This window comes from Ranitomeya imitator, chromosome 9 (assembly GCF_032444005.1).
Source record: "Ranitomeya imitator isolate aRanImi1 chromosome 9, aRanImi1.pri, whole genome shotgun sequence".
In the NCBI taxonomy this organism is placed as follows: domain Eukaryota; kingdom Metazoa; phylum Chordata; class Amphibia; order Anura; family Dendrobatidae; genus Ranitomeya; species Ranitomeya imitator.
In genome coordinates, this window is record NC_091290.1 from 74526134 (window position 1) to 74541242 (window position 15109).

Sequence of the window (15109 nt, forward strand, 5' to 3'; positions counted from 1 at the left end):
AATTTTCAGGATGATTTTGGAGTGGACCCACTGAAAATCCGCCTTATAAAGAGGTAAAAGTCTTAAACTGTAAATGATTCCCATTGATTATGACTTTAAATCAGATTTTTATATTTTACTGGTACCTGGAATTTTGTTTCTATTTTCTGAGATGTTTTCCAAAGGGATAATCACTGCTCTTGATCATCTTTTCTTTTGTTTTTCAGAATTTCCTAAAGCAGTTTGCAAACATTTTTGGTGGTATTTTTATAAAATTATTTTGGGAACCTTTTGAGTCTATTTTTGTGGCGCTTCTATGTAGCACACAAAACGCACTAAAAGTCACTCAGGAACCTTGAAGGAGTTTTTCTAACCTTGCCATTAAATTGTATTATAAGTATGGAGCTATTCGAAATGAAAAACACCTGAAGAATGATATGCTTATTTTAGTTAACCGCTTGGCATTTTTGGAAACTTGATGTGGTTAAAAGACACCCAAAAGCCTGATCATATGAACAGCAAGTCTTTTTTACGTGGAAACTAATTTGTTCAGTGTTTTCAGCATTTTCAGGATGATTTTGGAGTGGACCCATTGAAAATCCGCCTTATCAAGAGGTAAAAGTCTTAAACTGTACATGATTCCCATTGATGATGACTTTAAATCAGATTTTTATATTTTACTGGTACCTGGAATTTTGTTTCTATTTTCTGAGATGTTTTCCAAAGGGATAATCACTGCTCTTGATCATGGTGCTATAAGAAAAGGTGTGTGAAACTCATCAATGGTCAATGTCTGAGTAGTCGTGGCCGAGTGGTTAAGGTGATGGACTAGAAATCCATTGGGGTTTCCCTGCGCAGGTTCAAATCCTGCCGACTACGAATATGTTCCTATAGTTTTTTGTCTGATTACCTGAGAAGATAAATTTGCGTGTGTCCTGGTTTATCACACATGAAGGTGATATGCAAAATTTAGACAGGGTTTCTAGAACCAGACTGACTTGATTTTTGGATGTATTTTCTATAAGCCGATCTGACGCTGCATCCCACGTGCGTCAAGCCACTAATTAAAAGAAGCGCCATGAGTGCCACCAGGTAAGTGGTGCTTCTCCCTCTTTTGTCTAGCAGTCACAGACCACTGCTGTGGCAGATGTACTGGGACATGCACTTTGATTTGCAACAACCTTGAGTTATCTCTGGGAATAAACTTTTTACCACACAATGAAAATTTTTTAGCCACTTCTGGATGAACAGCTTTCTAACAGTATAAGTTTTGCAATTATTTATTTTCTTACCCTGTTTCCAAGTAACAGATCCAGCACTCTATTTACTAGCCACTTTTCATCAACATTTAAAACTGTCCTTGTTGAGTTATCATGGAACCCTTGGCACACTTGTGGAATAAAAGTTTAGGAGATATTAATTTACCATTGTGCATTAATTGTAGATTTGCACTACAGCTATAGAGCCTGTATTCACCTTCATTCATGAGTTCAAATGTGCTTTTTAGCACAAAAACTGCAGCCAGGTGTTTTTTTATGTGGTTCCATGGTGTAATGGTTAGCACTTTGGATTCTGAATCCAGCAATCTGAGTTCAAATCTCAGTGGAACCTGGGCAGCTCTTTGTACATATGTTTCAGTTTTTCCGCTTACACTGAGTTCTCATGTGCCCAAGTTTTAACATAAAAAGAGAGTAAAAATCAACATCCAAAAAAATATTTGAATGTTCCAAACATCCATGGAGTGATCACTTTGAGTTGTATGGCCAAATCCACCTATGAAGCAGGATTACTGAAACTTAAAATTGACTTTAAGATACAACACTCTTACGAATTGTGTCACACAAAGCCACCATACCTTATGATTTATGTCAATGTTCACATAACACTTTTTCCAGGTGTTGTAAACTGACAAGGATTTTAAGCTGAAATGGCTTCAGGAATTGTTGGCGTTTTCTTCCTGAATCATCTTTTCTTTTGTTTTTCAGAATTTCCTAAAGCAGTTTGCAAACATTTTTGGTGGTATTTTTATAAAATTATTTTGGGAACCTTTTGAGTCTATTTTTGTGGCGCTTCTTTGTAGCTCACAAAACGCACTAAAAGTCACTCAGGAACCTTGAAGGAGTTTTTCTAACCTTCCCATTAAATTGTATTATAAGTATGGAGCTATTCGAAATGAAAAACACCTGAAGAATGATATGCTTATTTTAGTTAACCGCTTGGCATTTTTGGAAACTTGATGTGGTTAAAAGACACCCAAAAGCCTGATCATATGAACAGCAAGTCTATTCTACGTGGAAACTAATTTGTTCAGTGTTTTCAGCATTTTCAGAGTAATTTTCAGGATGATTTTGGAGTGGACCCACTGAAAATCCGCCTTATAAAGAGGTAAAAGTCTTAAACTGTAAATGATTCCCATTGATTATGACTTTAAATCAGATTTTTATATTTTACTGGTACCTGGAATTTTGTTTCTATTTTCTGAGATGTTTTCCAAAGGGATAATCACTGCTCTTGATCATCTTTTCTTTTGTTTTTCAGAATTTCCTAAAGCAGTTTGCAAACATTTTTGGTGGTATTTTTAGAAAATTATTTTGGGAACCTTTTGAGTCTATTTTTGTGGCGCTTCTATGTAGCTCACAAAACGCACTAAAAGTCACTCAGGAACCTTGAAGGAGTTTTTCTAACCTTGCCATTAAATTGTATTATAAGTATGGAGCTATTCGAAATGAAAAACACCTGAAGAATGATATGCTTATTTTAGTTAACCGCTTGGCATTTTTGGAAACTTGATGTGGTTAAAAGACACCCAAAAGCCTGATCATATGAACAGCAAGTCTTTTTTACGTGGAAACTAATTTGTTCAGTGTTTTCAGCATTTTCAGGATGATTTTGGAGTGGACCCATTGAAAATCCGCCTTATCAAGAGGTAAAAGTCTTAAACTGTACATGATTCCCATTGATGATGACTTTAAATCAGATTTTTATATTTTACTGGTACCTGGAATTTTGTTTCTATTTTCTGAGATGTTTTCCAAAGGGATAATCACTGCTCTTGATCATGGTGCTATAAGAAAAGGTGTGTGAAACTCATCAATGGTCAATGTCTGAGTAGTCGTGGCCGAGTGGTTAAGGTGATGGACTAGAAATCCATTGGGGTTTCCCCGCGCAGGTTCAAATCCTGCCGACTACGAATATGTTCCTATAGTTTTTTGTCTGATTACCTGAGAAGATAAATTTGCGTGTGTCCTGGTTTATCACACATGAAGGTGATATGCAAAATTTAGACAGGGTTTCTAGAACCAGACTGACTTGATTTTTGGATGTATTTTCTATAAGCCGATCTGACGCTGCATCCCACGTGCGTCAAGCCACTAATTAAAAGAAGCGCCATGAGTGCCACCAGGTAAGTGGTGCTTCTCCCTCTTTTGTCTAGCAGTCACAGACCACTGCTGTGGCAGATGTACTGGGACATGCACTTTGATTTGCAACAACCTTGAGTTATCTCTTGGAAGAAACTTTTTACCAGTCAATGAAAATTTTTTAGCCACTTCTGGATGAACAGCTTTCTAACAGTATAAGTTTTGCAATTATTTATTTTCTTACCCTGTTTCCAAGTAACAGATCCAGCACTCTATTTACTAGCCACTTTTCATCAACATTTAAAACTGTCCTTGTTGAGTTATCATGGAACCCTTGGCACACTTGTGGAATAAAAGTTTAGGAGATATTAATTTACCATTGTGCATTAATTGTAGATTTGCACTACAGCTATAGAGCCTGTATTCACCTTCATTCATGAGTTCAAATGTGCTTTTTAGCACAAAAACTGCAGCCAGGTGTTTTTTCATGTGGTTCCATGGTGTAATGGTTAGCACTTTGGACTCTGAATCCAGCGATCTGAGTTCAAATCTCAGTGGAACCTGGGCAGCTCTTTGTACATATGTTTCAGTTTTACCGCTTACACTGAGTTCTCCTGTGCCCAAGTTTTAACATGAAAAGAGAGTTAAAATCAACATGCCAAAAAAAGATTTGAATGTTCCAAACATCCATGGAGTGATCACTTTGAGTTGTATGGCCAAATCCACCTATGAAGCAGGATTACCGAAACTTAAAATTGACTTTAAGATACAACATTCTTACTAATTGTGTCACACAAAGCATCCATACCCTATGATTTATGTCAATGTTCACATAACACTTTTTCCAGGTGTATTAAACTGACAAGGATTTTAAGCTGAAATGGCTTCAGGAATTGTTGGCGTTTTCTTCCTGAATCATCTTTTCTTTTGTTTTTCAGAATTTCCTAAAGCAGTTTGCAAACATTTTTGGTGGTATTTTTATAAAATTATTTTGGGAACCTTTTGAGTCTATTTTTGTGGCACTTCTTTGTAGCTCACAAAACGCACTAAAAGTCACTCAGGAACCTTGAAGGAGTTTTTCTAACCTTGCCATTAAATTGTATTATAAGTATGGAGCTATTCGAAATGAAAAACACCTGAAGAATGATATGCTTATTTTAGTTAACCGCTTGGCATTTTTGGAAACTTGATGTGGTTAAAAGACACCCAAAAGCCTGGTCATATGAACAGCAAGTCTTTTTTACTTGGAAACTAATTTGTTCAGTGTCTTCAGCATTTTCAGAGTAATTTCCCGGATGATTTTGGAGTGGACCCACTGAAAATCCGCCTTATAAAGAGGTAAAAGTCTTAAACTGTACATGATTCCCATTGATGATGACTTTAAATCAGATTTTTATATTTTACTGGTACCTGGAATTTTGTTTCTATTTTCTGAGATGTTTTATAAAGGGATAATCACTGCTCTTGATCATGGTGATATAAGAAAAGGTGTGTGCAACTCATCAATGGTCAATGTCTGAGTAGTCGTGGCCGAGTGGTTAAGGCGATGGACTAGAAATCCATTGGGGTTTCCCCGTGCAGGTTCAAATCCTGCCGACTACGAATATGTTCCTATAGTTTTTTGTCTGATTACCTGAGAAGATAAATTTGCGTGTGTCCTGGTTTATCACACATGAAGGTGATATGCAAAATTTAGACAGGGTTTCTAGAACCAGACTGACTTGATTTTTGGATGTATTTTCTATAAGCCGATCTGACGCTGCATCCCACGTGCGTCAAGCCACTAATTAAAAGTAGCGCCATGAGTGCCACCAGGTAAGTGGTGCTTCTCCCTCTTTTGTCTAGCAGTCACAGACCACTGCTGTGGCAGATGTACTGGGACATGCACTTTGATTTGCAACAACCTTGAGTTATCTCTTGGAATAAACTTTTTACCACACAATGAAAATTTTTTAGCCACTTCTGGATGAACAGCTTTCTAACAGTATAAGTTTTGCAATTATTTATTTTCTTACCCTGTTTCCAAGTAACAGATCCAGCACTCTATTTACTAGCCACTTTTCATCAACATTTAAAACTGTCCTTGTTGAGTTATCATGGAACCCTTGGCACACTTGTGGAATAAAAGTTTAGGAGATATTAATTTACCATTGTGCATTAATTGTAGATTTGCACTACAGCTATAGAGCCTGTATTCACCTTCATTCATGAGTTCAAATGTGCTTTTTAGCACAAAAACTGCAGCCATGAATTTTTTTTTGTGTGGTTCCATGGTGTGATGGTTAGCACTCTGGACTCTGAATCCAGCGATCTGAGTTCAAATCTCAGTGGAACCTGGGCAGCTCTTTGTACATATGTTTCAGTTTTTCCGCTTACACTGAGTTCTCCTGTGCCCAAGTTTTAACATAAAAAGAGAGTTAAAATCAACATGCCAAAAAAAGATTTGAATGTTCCAAACATCCATGGAGTGATCACTTTGAGTTGTATGGCCAAATCCACCTATGAAGCAGGATTACCGAAAATTAAAATTGACTTTAAGATACAACACTCTTACGAATTGTGTCTCACAAAGCAACCATACCCTATGATTTATGTCAATGTTCACATAACACTTTTTCCAGGTGTATTAAACTGACAAGGATTTTAAGCTAAAATGGCTTCAGGAATTGTTGGCGTTTTCTTCCTGAATCATCTTTTCTTTTGTTTTTCAGAATTTCCTAAAGCAGTTTGCAAACATTTTTGGAGGTATTTTTATAAAATTATTTTGGGAACCTTTTGAGTCTATTTTTGTGGCGCTTCTTTGTAGCTCACAAAACGCACTAAAAGTCACTCAGGAACCTTGAAGGAGTTTTTCTAACCTTGCCATTAAATTGTATTATAAGTATGGAGCTTTTCGAAATGAAAAACACGTGAAGAATGATATGCTTATTTTAGTTAACCGCTTGGCATTTTTGGAAACTTGATGTGGTTAAAAGACACCCAAAAGCCTGATCATATGAACAGCAAGTCTTTTTTACGTGGAAACTAATTTGTTCAGTGTTTTCAGCATTTTCAGAGTAATTTTCAGGATGATTTTGGAGTGGACCCACTGAAAATCCGCCTTATAAAGAGGTAAAAGTCATAAACTGTACATGATTCCCATTGATGATGACATTAAATCAGATTTTTATATTTTACTGGTACCTGGAATTTTGTTTCTATTTTCTGAGATGTTTTCCAAAGGGATAATCACTGCTCTTGATCATGGTGCTATAAGAAAAGGTGTGTGAAACTCATCAATGGTCAATGTCTGAGTAGTCGTGGCCGAGTGGTTAAGGCGATGGACTAGAAATCCATTGGGGTTTCCCAGCGCAGGTTCAAATCCTGCCGACTACGAATATGTTCCTATAGTTTTTTGTCTGATTACCTGAGAAGATAAATTTGCATGTGTCCTGGTTTATCACACATGAAGGTGATATGCAAAATTTAGACAGGGTTTCTAGAACCAGACTGACTTGATTTTTGGATGTATTTTCTATAAGCCGATCTGAAGCTGCATCCCACCTGCGTCAAGCCACTAATTAAAAGAAGCGCCACGAGTGCCACCAGGTAAGTGGTGCTTCTCCCTCTTTTGTCTAGCAGTCACAGACCACTGCTGTGGCAGATGTACTGGGACATGCACTTTGATTTGCAACAACCTTGAATTATCTCTTGGAATAAATTTTTTACCACACAATGAAATTTTTTTAGCCACTTCTGGATGAACAGCTTTCTAACAGTATAAGTTTTGCAATTATTTTTTTTCTTACCCTGTTTCCAAGTAACAGATCCAGCACTCTATTTATTAGCCACTTTTCATCAACATTTAAAACTGTCCTTGTTGAGATATCATGGAACCCTTGGCACACTTGTGGAATAAAAGTTTAGGAGATATTAATTTACCATTGTGTATTAATTGTAGATTTGCACTACAGCTTTAGAGCCTGTATTCACCTTCATTCATGAGTTCAAATGTGCTTTTTAGCACAAAAACTGCAGCCATGAATTTTTTTTTTGTGTGGTTTCATGGTGTAATGGTTAGCACTCTGGACTTTGAATCCAGCGATCTGAGTTCAAATCTCAGTGGAACCTGGCCAGCTCTTTGTACATATGTTTCAGTTTTTCCGCTTACACTGAGTTCTCCTGTGCCCAAGTTTTAACATAAAAAGAGAGTTAAAATCAACATGCCAAAAAAAGATTTGAATGTTCCAAACATCCATGGAGTGATCACTTTGAGTTGTATGGCCAAATCCACCTATGAAGCAGGATTTCCGAAACTTAAAATTGACTTTACGATACAACACTCTTACGAATTGTGTCACACAAAGCAACCATACCCTATGATTTATGTCAATGTTCACATAACACTTTTTACAGGTGTATTAAACTGACAAGGATTTTAAGCTGAAATGGCTTCAGGAATTGTTGGCGTTTTCTTCCTGAATCATCTTTTCTTTTGTTTTTCAGAATTTCCTAAAGCAGTTTGCAAACATTTTTGGAGGTATTTTTATAAAATTATTTTGGGAACCTTTTGAGTCTATTTTTGTGGCGCTTCTTTGTAGCTCACAAAACGCACTAAAAGTCACTCAGGAACCTTGAAGGAGTTTTTCTAACCTTCCCATTAAATTGTATTATAAGTATGGTGCTATTCGAAATGAAAAACACCTGAAGAATGATATGCTTATTTTAGTTAACCGCTTGGCATTTTTGGAAACTTGATGTGGTTAAAAGACACCCAAAAGCCTGATCATATGAACAGCAAGACTATTCTACGTGGAAACTAATTTGTTCAGTGTTTTCAGCATTTTCAGAGTAATTTTCAGGATGATTTTGGAGTGGACCCACTGAAAATCCGCCTTATAAAGAGGTAAAAGTCTTAAACTGAACATGATTCCCATTGATGATGACTTTAAATCAGATTTTTATATTTTACTGGTACCTAGAATTTTGTTTCTATTTTCTGAGATGTTTTCCAAAGGGATAATCACTGCTCTTGATCATGGTGCTATAAGAAAAGGTGTGTGAAACTCATCATTGGTCAATGTCTGAGTAGTCGTGGCCGAGTGGTTAAGGCGATGGGCTAGAAATCCATTGGGGTTTCCCCGCGCAGGTTCAAATCCTGCCGACTACGAATATGTTCCTATAGTTTTTTGTCTGATTACCTGAGAAGATAAATTTGCGTGTGTCCTGGTTTATCACACATGAAGGTGATATGCAAAATTTAGACAGGGTTTCTAGAACCAGACTGACTTGATTTTTGGATGTATTTTCTATAAGCCGATCTGACGCTGCATCCCACGTGCGTCAAGCCACTAATTAAAAGAAGCGCCATGAGTGCCACCAGGTAAGTGGTGCTTCTCCCTCTTTTGTCTAGTAGTCACAGACCACTGCTGTGGCAGATGTACTGGGACATGCACTTTGATTTGCAACAACCTTGAATTATCTCTTGGAATAAACTTTTTACCACACAATGAAAATTTTTTAGCCACTTCTGGATGAACAGCTTTCTAACAGTATAAGTTTTGCAATTATTTTTTTTCTTACCCTGTTTCCAAGTAACAGATCCAGCACTCTATTTACTAGCCACTTTTCATCAACATTTAAAATTGTCCTTGTTGAGATATCATGGAACCCTTGGCACACTTGTGGAATAAAAGTTTAGGAGATATTAATTTACCATTGTGTATTAATTGTAGATTTGCACTACAGCTTTAGAGCCTGTATTCACCTTCATTCATGAGTTCAAATGTGCTTTTTAGCACAAAAACTGCAGCCAGGTGTTTTTTCATGTGGTTCCATGGTGTAATGGTTAGCATTCTGGACTTTGAATCCAGCGATCTGAGTTCAAATCTCAGTGGAACCTGGGCAGATCTTTGTACATATGTTTCAGTTTTTCTGCTTACTCTGAGTTCTCTTGTGCCCAAGTTTTAACATAAAAAGAGAGTTAAAATCAACATGCCAAAAAAAGATTTGAATGTTCCAAACATCCATGGAGTGATCACTTTGAGTTGTATGGCCAAATCCACCTATGAAGCAGGATTACTGAAACTTAAAATTGACTTTAAGATACAACACTCTTACGAATTGTGTCACACAAAGCAACCATACCCTATGATTTATGTCAATGTTCACATAACACTTTTTCCAGGTGTATTAAACTGAAAAGGATTTTAAGCTGAAATGGCTTCAGGAATTGTTGGCGTTTTCTTCCTGAATCATCTTTTCTTTTGTTTTTCAGAATTTCCTAAAGCAGTTTGCAAACATTTTTGGTGGTATTTTTATAAAATTATTTTGGGAACCTTTTGAGTCTATTTTTGTGGCGCTTCTTTGTAGCTCACAAAATGCACTAAAAGTCACTCAGGAACCTTGAAGGAGTTTTTCTAACCTTCCCATTAAATTGTATTATAAGTATGGAGCTATTCGAAATGAAAAACACCTGAAGAATGATATGCTTATTTTAGTTAACCGCTTGGCATTTTTGGAAACTTGATGTGGTTAAAAGACACCCAAAAGCCTGATCATATGAACAGCAAGTCTTTTTTACGTGGAAACTAATTTGTTCAGTGTTTTCAGCATTTTCAGAGTAATTTTCAGGATGATTTTGGAGTGGACCCACTGAAAATCCGCCTTATAAAGAGGTAAAAGTCTTAAACTGTAAATGATTCCCATTGATTATGACTTTAAATCAGATTTTTATATTTTACTGGTACCTGGAATTTTGTTTCTATTTTCTGAGATGTTTTCCAAAGGGATAATCACTGCTCTTGATCATCTTTTCTTTTGTTTTTCAGAATTTCCTAAAGCAGTTTGCAAACATTTTTGGTGGTATTTTTATAAAATTATTTTGGGAACCTTTTGAGTCTATTTTTGTGGCGCTTCTATGTAGCACACAAAACGCACTAAAAGTCACTCAGGAACCTTGAAGGAGTTTTTCTAACCTTGCCATTAAATTGTATTATAAGTATGGAGCTATTCGAAATGAAAAACACCTGAAGAATGATATGCTTATTTTAGTTAACCGCTTGGCATTTTTGGAAACTTGATGTGGTTAAAAGACACCCAAAAGCCTGATCATATGAACAGCAAGTCTTTTTTACGTGGAAACTAATTTGTTCAGTGTTTTCAGCATTTTCAGGATGATTTTGGAGTGGACCCATTGAAAATCCGCCTTATCAAGAGGTAAAAGTCTTAAACTGTACATGATTCCCATTGATGATGACTTTAAATCAGATTTTTATATTTTACTGGTACCTGGAATTTTGTTTCTATTTTCTGAGATGTTTTCCAAAGGGATAATCACTGCTCTTGATCATGGTGCTATAAGAAAAGGTGTGTGAAACTCATCAATGGTCAATGTCTGAGTAGTCGTGGCCGAGTGGTTAAGGTGATGGACTAGAAATCCATTGGGGTTTCCCCGCGCAGGTTCAAATCCTGCCGACTACGAATATGTTCCTATAGTTTTTTGTCTGATTACCTGAGAAGATAAATTTGCGTGTGTCCTGGTTTATCACACATGAAGGTGATATGCAAAATTTAGACAGGGTTTCTAGAACCAGACTGACTTGATTTTTGGATGTATTTTCTATAAGCCGATCTGACGCTGCATCCCACGTGCGTCAAGCCACTAATTAAAAGAAGCGCCATGAGTGCCACCAGGTAAGTGGTGCTTCTCCCTCTTTTGTCTAGCAGTCACAGACCACTGCTGTGGCAGATGTACTGGGACATGCACTTTGATTTGCAACAACCTTGAGTTATCTCTGGGAATAAACTTTTTACCACACAATGAAAATTTTTTAGCCACTTCTGGATGAACAGCTTTCTAACAGTATAAGTTTTGCAATTATTTATTTTCTTACCCTGTTTCCAAGTAACAGATCCAGCACTCTATTTACTAGCCACTTTTCATCAACATTTAAAACTGTCCTTGTTGAGTTATCATGGAACCCTTGGCACACTTGTGGAATAAAAGTTTAGGAGATATTAATTTACCATTGTGCATTAATTGTAGATTTGCACTACAGCTATAGAGCCTGTATTCACCTTCATTCATGAGTTCAAATGTGCTTTTTAGCACAAAAACTGCAGCCAGGTGTTTTTTTATGTGGTTCCATGGTGTAATGGTTAGCACTTTGGATTCTGAATCCAGCAATCTGAGTTCAAATCTCAGTGGAACCTGGGCAGCTCTTTGTACATATGTTTCAGTTTTTCCGCTTACACTGAGTTCTCATGTGCCCAAGTTTTAACATAAAAAGAGAGTAAAAATCAACATCCAAAAAAATATTTGAATGTTCCAAACATCCATGGAGTGATCACTTTGAGTTGTATGGCCAAATCCACCTATGAAGCAGGATTACTGAAACTTAAAATTGACTTTAAGATACAACACTCTTACGAATTGTGTCACACAAAGCCACCATACCTTATGATTTATGTCAATGTTCACATAACACTTTTTCCAGGTGTTGTAAACTGACAAGGATTTTAAGCTGAAATGGCTTCAGGAATTGTTGGCGTTTTCTTCCTGAATCATCTTTTCTTTTGTTTTTCAGAATTTCCTAAAGCAGTTTGCAAACATTTTTGGTGGTATTTTTATAAAATTATTTTGGGAACCTTTTGAGTCTATTTTTGTGGCGCTTCTTTGTAGCTCACAAAACGCACTAAAAGTCACTCAGGAACCTTGAAGGAGTTTTTCTAACCTTCCCATTAAATTGTATTATAAGTATGGAGCTATTCGAAATGAAAAACACCTGAAGAATGATATGCTTATTTTAGTTAACCGCTTGGCATTTTTGGAAACTTGATGTGGTTAAAAGACACCCAAAAGCCTGATCATATGAACAGCAAGTCTATTCTACGTGGAAACTAATTTGTTCAGTGTTTTCAGCATTTTCAGAGTAATTTTCAGGATGATTTTGGAGTGGACCCACTGAAAATCCGCCTTATAAAGAGGTAAAAGTCTTAAACTGTAAATGATTCCCATTGATTATGACTTTAAATCAGATTTTTATATTTTACTGGTACCTGGAATTTTGTTTCTATTTTCTGAGATGTTTTCCAAAGGGATAATCACTGCTCTTGATCATCTTTTCTTTTGTTTTTCAGAATTTCCTAAAGCAGTTTGCAAACATTTTTGGTGGTATTTTTAGAAAATTATTTTGGGAACCTTTTGAGTCTATTTTTGTGGCGCTTCTATGTAGCTCACAAAACGCACTAAAAGTCACTCAGGAACCTTGAAGGAGTTTTTCTAACCTTGCCATTAAATTGTATTATAAGTATGGAGCTATTCGAAATGAAAAACACCTGAAGAATGATATGCTTATTTTAGTTAACCGCTTGGCATTTTTGGAAACTTGATGTGGTTAAAAGACACCCAAAAGCCTGATCATATGAACAGCAAGTCTTTTTTACGTGGAAACTAATTTGTTCAGTGTTTTCAGCATTTTCAGGATGATTTTGGAGTGGACCCATTGAAAATCCGCCTTATCAAGAGGTAAAAGTCTTAAACTGTACATGATTCCCATTGATGATGACTTTAAATCAGATTTTTATATTTTACTGGTACCTGGAATTTTGTTTCTATTTTCTGAGATGTTTTCCAAAGGGATAATCACTGCTCTTGATCATGGTGCTATAAGAAAAGGTGTGTGAAACTCATCAATGGTCAATGTCTGAGTAGTCGTGGCCGAGTGGTTAAGGTGATGGACTAGAAATCCATTGGGGTTTCCCCGCGCAGGTTCAAATCCTGCCGACTACGAATATGTTCCTATAGGTTTTTGTCTGATTACCTGAGAAGATAAATTTGCGTGTGTCCTGGTTTATCACACATGAAGGTGATATGCAAAATTTAGACAGGGTTTCTAGAACCAGACTGACTTGATTTTTGGATGTATTTTCTATAAGCCGATCTGACGCTGCATCCCACGTGCGTCAAGCCACTAATTAAAAGAAGCGCCATGAGTGCCACCAGGTAAGTGGTGCTTCTCCCTCTTTTGTCTAGCAGTCACAGACCACTGCTGTGGCAGATGTACTGGGACATGCACTTTGATTTGCAACAACCTTGAGTTATCTCTTGGAAGAAACTTTTTACCAGTCAATGAAAATTTTTTAGCCACTTCTGGATGAACAGCTTTCTAACAGTATAAGTTTTGCAATTATTTATTTTCTTACCCTGTTTCCAAGTAACAGATCCAGCACTCTATTTACTAGCCACTTTTCATCAACATTTAAAACTGTCCTTGTTGAGTTATCATGGAACCCTTGGCACACTTGTGGAATAAAAGTTTAGGAGATATTAATTTACCATTGTGCATTAATTGTAGATTTGCACTACAGCTATAGAGCCTGTATTCACCTTCATTCATGAGTTCAAATGTGCTTTTTAGCACAAAAACTGCAGCCAGGTGTTTTTTCATGTGGTTCCATGGTGTAATGGTTAGCACTTTGGACTCTGAATCCAGCGATCTGAGTTCAAATCTCAGTGGAACCTGGGCAGCTCTTTGTACATATGTTTCAGTTTTACCGCTTACACTGAGTTCTCCTGTGCCCAAGTTTTAACATGAAAAGAGAGTTAAAATCAACATGCCAAAAAAAGATTTGAATGTTCCAAACATCCATGGAGTGATCACTTTGAGTTGTATGGCCAAATCCACCTATGAAGCAGGATTACCGAAACTTAAAATTGACTTTAAGATACAACATTCTTACTAATTGTGTCACACAAAGCATCCATACCCTATGATTTATGTCAATGTTCACATAACACTTTTTCCAGGTGTATTAAACTGACAAGGATTTTAAGCTGAAATGGCTTCAGGAATTGTTGGCGTTTTCTTCCTGAATCATCTTTTCTTTTGTTTTTCAGAATTTCCTAAAGCAGTTTGCAAACATTTTTGGTGGTATTTTTATAAAATTATTTTGGGAACCTTTTGAGTCTATTTTTGTGGCACTTCTTTGTAGCTCACAAAACGCACTAAAAGTCACTCAGGAACCTTGAAGGAGTTTTTCTAACCTTGCCATTAAATTGTATTATAAGTATGGAGCTATTCGAAATGAAAAACACCTGAAGAATGATATGCTTATTTTAGTTAACCGCTTGGCATTTTTGGAAACTTGATGTGGTTAAAAGACACCCAAAAGCCTGGTCATATGAACAGCAAGTCTTTTTTACTTGGAAACTAATTTGTTCAGTGTCTTCAGCATTTTCAGAGTAATTTCCCGGATGATTTTGGAGTGGACCCACTGAAAATCCGCCTTATAAAGAGGTAAAAGTCTTAAACTGTACATGATTCCCATTGATGATGACTTTAAATCAGATTTTTATATTTTACTGGTACCTGGAATTTTGTTTCTATTTTCTGAGATGTTTTATAAAGGGATAATCACTGCTCTTGATCATGGTGCTATAAGAAAAGGTGTGTGCAACTCATCAATGGTCAATGTCTGAGTAGTCGTGGCCGAGTGGTTAAGGCGATGGACTAGAAATCCATTGGGGTTTCCCCGCGCAGGTTCAAATCCTGCCGACTACGAATATGTTCCTATAGTTTTTTGTCTGATTACCTGAGAAGATAAATTTGCGTGTGTCCTGGTTTATCACACATGAAGGTGATATGCAAAATTTAGACAGGGTTTCTAGAACCAGACTGACTTGATTTTTGGATGTATTTTCTATAAGCCGATCTGACGCTGCATCCCACGTGCGTCAAGCCACTAATTAAAAGAAGCGCCATGAGTGCCACCAGGTAAGTGGTGCTTCT

General features: G+C 36.7%; 15 non-coding genes across 15 annotated transcripts; all 15 read left to right on the forward strand.

Annotated features, from left to right (window-relative positions):
- The first annotated feature begins 776 nt into the window (after nt 1–776).
- On the forward strand, nt 777–858 carry TRNAS-AGA (transfer RNA serine (anticodon AGA)). The gene has a single exon. It is a non-coding gene; the product is annotated as a tRNA-Ser (tRNA).
- Nucleotides 859–1518: 660 nt separating this feature from the next.
- TRNAQ-CUG (transfer RNA glutamine (anticodon CUG)) lies at nt 1519–1590 on the forward strand. The gene has a single exon. It is a non-coding gene; the product is annotated as a tRNA-Gln (tRNA).
- Nucleotides 1591–3087: 1497 nt separating this feature from the next.
- TRNAS-AGA (transfer RNA serine (anticodon AGA)) lies at nt 3088–3169 on the forward strand. The gene has a single exon. It is a non-coding gene; the product is annotated as a tRNA-Ser (tRNA).
- A 660-nt stretch (nt 3170–3829) lies between these two features.
- Nucleotides 3830–3901, forward strand: TRNAQ-CUG (transfer RNA glutamine (anticodon CUG)). Its single transcript has one exon. It is a non-coding gene; the product is annotated as a tRNA-Gln (tRNA).
- Nucleotides 3902–4858: 957 nt separating this feature from the next.
- TRNAS-AGA (transfer RNA serine (anticodon AGA)) lies at nt 4859–4940 on the forward strand. Its single transcript has one exon. It is a non-coding gene; the product is annotated as a tRNA-Ser (tRNA).
- Nucleotides 4941–5602: 662 nt separating this feature from the next.
- On the forward strand, nt 5603–5674 carry TRNAQ-CUG (transfer RNA glutamine (anticodon CUG)). Its single transcript has one exon. It is a non-coding gene; the product is annotated as a tRNA-Gln (tRNA).
- Nucleotides 5675–6631: 957 nt separating this feature from the next.
- TRNAS-AGA (transfer RNA serine (anticodon AGA)) lies at nt 6632–6713 on the forward strand. Its single transcript has one exon. It is a non-coding gene; the product is annotated as a tRNA-Ser (tRNA).
- A 663-nt stretch (nt 6714–7376) lies between these two features.
- On the forward strand, nt 7377–7448 carry TRNAQ-UUG (transfer RNA glutamine (anticodon UUG)). Its single transcript has one exon. It is a non-coding gene; the product is annotated as a tRNA-Gln (tRNA).
- Nucleotides 7449–8405: 957 nt separating this feature from the next.
- On the forward strand, nt 8406–8487 carry TRNAS-AGA (transfer RNA serine (anticodon AGA)). The gene has a single exon. It is a non-coding gene; the product is annotated as a tRNA-Ser (tRNA).
- Nucleotides 8488–9147: 660 nt separating this feature from the next.
- On the forward strand, nt 9148–9219 carry TRNAQ-UUG (transfer RNA glutamine (anticodon UUG)). The gene has a single exon. It is a non-coding gene; the product is annotated as a tRNA-Gln (tRNA).
- Nucleotides 9220–10717: 1498 nt separating this feature from the next.
- On the forward strand, nt 10718–10799 carry TRNAS-AGA (transfer RNA serine (anticodon AGA)). The gene has a single exon. It is a non-coding gene; the product is annotated as a tRNA-Ser (tRNA).
- Nucleotides 10800–11459: 660 nt separating this feature from the next.
- Nucleotides 11460–11531, forward strand: TRNAQ-CUG (transfer RNA glutamine (anticodon CUG)). Its single transcript has one exon. It is a non-coding gene; the product is annotated as a tRNA-Gln (tRNA).
- A 1497-nt stretch (nt 11532–13028) lies between these two features.
- Nucleotides 13029–13110, forward strand: TRNAS-AGA (transfer RNA serine (anticodon AGA)). Its single transcript has one exon. It is a non-coding gene; the product is annotated as a tRNA-Ser (tRNA).
- Nucleotides 13111–13770: 660 nt separating this feature from the next.
- TRNAQ-CUG (transfer RNA glutamine (anticodon CUG)) lies at nt 13771–13842 on the forward strand. The gene has a single exon. It is a non-coding gene; the product is annotated as a tRNA-Gln (tRNA).
- A 957-nt stretch (nt 13843–14799) lies between these two features.
- TRNAS-AGA (transfer RNA serine (anticodon AGA)) lies at nt 14800–14881 on the forward strand. The gene has a single exon. It is a non-coding gene; the product is annotated as a tRNA-Ser (tRNA).
- Nucleotides 14882–15109: the final 228 nt, after the last annotated feature.